Source organism: Elephantulus edwardii, unplaced genomic scaffold, assembly GCF_000299155.1.
Source record: "Elephantulus edwardii isolate Elephantulus edwardi_28Jun2011 unplaced genomic scaffold, EleEdw1.0 scaffold00006, whole genome shotgun sequence".
NCBI classification, from domain to species: domain Eukaryota; kingdom Metazoa; phylum Chordata; class Mammalia; order Macroscelidea; family Macroscelididae; genus Elephantulus; species Elephantulus edwardii.
The window spans coordinates 10,639,942-10,644,130 of NW_006399756.1; positions in this window are offsets into that span (position 1 = coordinate 10,639,942).

Consider the following 4,189-nt stretch of genomic DNA (forward strand, 5'->3'; position numbering starts at 1 on the left):
CGGACGCACGGCTGGGCGCCCCGGGGACTCCCGGCTCCCTCAGGAGGCGCCGCCTCTGCACCCGCCCCGGTGCGGCCGAGGGCGGGGAGCCGGGGAAGCCTCGCTGCCGCCCCTGCGCACCCCGCTTCCCCCAGTGGGCGGCCCCCGGGCTCGAGGCTGCGGCGCGCAGGGTCTCCGCCTGCAGCTCTGTGGCTTTGCAGAGCTCGGTTCTCGCTCGCTGGGGCGCACGCACGCACGTGGGCAGAGTATCTGAGCGCGCGGGGGGTTCTCCCGGGGCAGGGCGGGCTCAGTCCTGGCGGTCTGTGCTGCCTGGGAGCCTTCACTCCCTCCAGGATTGGGCCCACCCTTCACCTTCCCGACTGAAAAGCTCTGCTTTCCCCAGGAAGTTCCCTAAAATCACTCCTGGGTTCCTTTTGGCCTCTGGAGACAGAGACGGGGCCCCAGGGCCCTGGAACAACCTAGTGTAAAGGAGAGGATGGTTCCTCGCTGCACCACCAGAACCAGGCAGTGCCTGGGAAGGGAAATCACCGCCCCACCACCATCATATGCACAGATGATCCCACAGAACCACTAGGAGCCCCCCAACTAGGAGGGAAGAGCACCCACCCACCTCTGGAACACAGGGTCTCAGACATTCAGTTTCCTGGGCACCAGATAGAACCAGAAAACCCAATCTCGAGCCCCGAAGCAAAGGCCTCAACCCTAGTACTGGACTGGAAGCCGAGATGTTTTGTTTCCTCATCCAGAGCCCACCATTGCCTGCTGTCGTTGACAGGTCCCCTGTTAGGATGAGCTTCCACAAAGTGGATCCAGGTGACCTAGATTTGAAATCACCAGGTGACCATCTCCAGGTGAGAACACTAACAAACCCAAACTCAGTGCCACGGAGTGATTCCCAGGTGCTCCACCAGGTTTCCAGCGTGGTAAATGGAGATTGCCCATCTTTTCCAAGCCAAGCGGCTGGTGAATTTGAACAACTTTCTTTTCCATTCACAAGGCAACCCCAGGAAGCAAGCCATCCCTTGATAACTGAGCACAAGCTCAAGTAAACCCAAGTCCTGGATGTGATTGCTCAGTTACCTCCTTCCTGGACAGCTGGGAAGCCTGAGAGATAGAAGGAGACTTGATGGAAATAGATGAAGCAGTGAGTCCCTAAAATGTGACTCTGAACACTGGGCCACTCAGGTCCAGCAGCGGTTTCACCCTCTGGGGATGGTCTCCCTACCCCCATAGTTGGCCTTTCAAAACAAAGTAGACAGGTAGAAAGGGAGGAGGTTTCGTGCAGGTGAGGCAGAGGGGAAGGACTTGGCTGTCACAGAGCGCTGACCTCCATGAACAGAATTCATGAACAGAAGAACAAGGTCAGTGGTGGGGCTGGCTTGTTGTGCTCCTGCCCACCAAGGTCTCTTACCTGGGCAACAAAATTCAAATCTTGGCACAACATCCTTTTTATCATTTTATCATGGGGAAGTTACCTTTAAGAGGGAATTTAAAAGGACATATGACTTCTTTAAGATATTAAACAAGCAACCAAAACAAAACCAAATCTATTCCACGGAACAAATTCCAGCTTCTGAGGCTGTAAATCTTTATAGGAGAAGACAGCTCATCTTTCTTCCTTGGAACTGATGGTAAATTCGAACCACTAACCTTTGGGTTAGCAGCCCAATATGCAATGCAATACATTACTAGGGCTCCTTATATGAGGTGACATGTTGTTATTGTTAGGTGCCGTCATGCTGACTGTGACTCACAGTGACCCTACGAACAACACATCTGCACCGTAGTCTGTCCTACACCATCCTCATCATCTCTGTCATCTCAAGCCCGTTGCGGTGATCACTGTGTCAACCCATCTTGTTAAAAGGCTTCCTTTCTTTCACTGACTTTTCCTGGCATGATGTCTCTCTCAGGATTTGTTCCTCCTCAAAATAAAGCCCACTAAGTCATTACAGAACAAAACCAAACCTAAAACAATTACTGTTGTGCTGATTCCTGTTCATGACAAGCCCTGTGCACCAGAATAGGTAGTCCTGTGCCCTGTAAGGTTTTCACAGCTAATTTGTCAGAAGTAAATCACCAGGCCTTTCTTCCAAGGTACCTCTGGGTGAACTCGAGCCACCAACCTTTTGGATCGCATCCTGTTAAACACCTCAACTACCCAATACATCCAAGTCATTAATCAGAGGTTTAGCACATAGCACTTATGACCAGGGTGCTCCTTAAAGGCAGGGACAGTGAAACATTGTCTCACACACTTTGGGGACTGTTGTCTGGAAGTGCCAGTCCTTAAAAGTGATGCCAAGCTGAGAAAAGCAGAGGGGCAGTGAAAGAGGTCTCTCAGTGAGGTGGACTGACACAGTGGCAGCAACCATGGGGTTGAGCGTGACACAGGGTGTGGGGATGGCACAGAGTGCAGGGACGGCACAGGGTGCGCGGACGGCACAAGAGAGCGCAAGGCTTCAATCTGTTGTTCAGACTCACTACTTGTACTAGACTCAATGGCACTTAATAACAACAATGTGAGACCTACCCATTTCCTGTGAAAGTTTATCTTCCATAATGTTTATAGCCTTCAAAACCCAGCTAGGGCATCAGCTAGAAGTCATTTCCCACTCAGTGGCAATGAATTTGAATTTTCATTTGATCCTTTCAAATTGCCATCCTGTGTGTGTTAGTGATCTGCCTTTGACAAGGAATTCTTCCCAGAGGAGCTGGTGCCCTGTTCAGAGCGCTCTGTGAAAACTTCCTCCTTATCTTCCTGCAACTTCTGTCAATGCACTAGTCCCACCCCACACATGCTCCCACCACCTGCCGACCACCAACTGGTGAGATCTAGTCACAACTCCTGCAATGGCAAGCAGCACATGGCTCACCCAAAATTTACTTAAGTGAAAAGAATTAATGGTTCTTCAAAAAAATTATAAGTCTGGGTGTAGGTCTTGCTTATGACATAGCTAGATTCAGGGTGTCAGGACCACATCCTTTCCAATTCTGCTGTCTTCCACCACAATGATTTAGAACTTGGGTCTCAGGTAGTTGCAAGATGGCTGTAAGACTGTCAGTTTTTCATCTCTCAAGGTCACGGCAGGATAGACTGTGGTCCCAACAAACCCTCCAGCAAAAGTCTAATTGAATGCCATAGGCCTTGTCCAGATCTTAAGCAGTCATCATTGCCAGAAAAGTGTGAAGATTGATGTTTTGGGTATAATCACATCCTGAAGTGAACCCACAACCAGAGAGCTGGTTCTTCGAACTAAGGGAGGTTCAAGCCTTTTTGATAGAGAAGCAAACATCCAAGAACCAGGATATCCCTATTCATGTCCCAACCATGTAGCATGAAGAGAGTTAGCATGCCTCCCTGACTTCATGTCCAACCTCAGACTCTTCAACTAGTAAAAGTATCATTCTGAATGTTTTGCAATAAAGCCGCTCACCTGCCTTCATCAATGCCGACTCACAGAATTGCCTTCAAAGCTCCAGCACCGTCCCTGACCCTTGTCTTCTGCTTCCGATCTGCCTTCTCCACTCGCTCCCACCATTCTGTCAGCTACCTCAGTGGGCTTTTTCATTTATCAACATCTGTTCTTGAGAGAAGGCCACGTTCTTATTTTGTGAATAAGCCCGTGACTTTCTCACAGGCTTATCCTCATGTTGTTGTCGGTGCCACTGAGTCAGCTCCACTTGAAGCAGCCTTATGTGTAACAGAGCAAAGCTCGGTCCAGGCCTGTGGCATCCTGCATTTCAGCCATTGTTACTGCCCCGTGTCAGTCTATCTCCGTGAGGAACTTCCTCTTTTTCATTGACCTTTTAATTTCTCAAGCATGTGACCCTCTCCAGAGAGACTGGTCCTTCCAGATAACCCGGTCAAAGTATGTGAGACAGCCCAGGATAGGGCGTTCTTGCTTCTATGGCACATTGAGGGGGCACTTCTTCCAAGAAGTACAGCTCGCATCATGAACTTTATCATTTAAGACAGGTTTCTCTTGAAAGGCAGACAGGCTCTGCTTCCCATGAAACAGCTATGGGTCTGTTCTGACTCAATGGTACAAGAACAAGATAGCGAGTCGTCGGGCATATGCAAATCACACTCACAATAAAATTTCACTACACAAAAAGCAGAATGACAGGAAAAGAAAAAAACTGACAATCAATCCTGGTTGGCACAGATATAAAACTGCTCAAACTC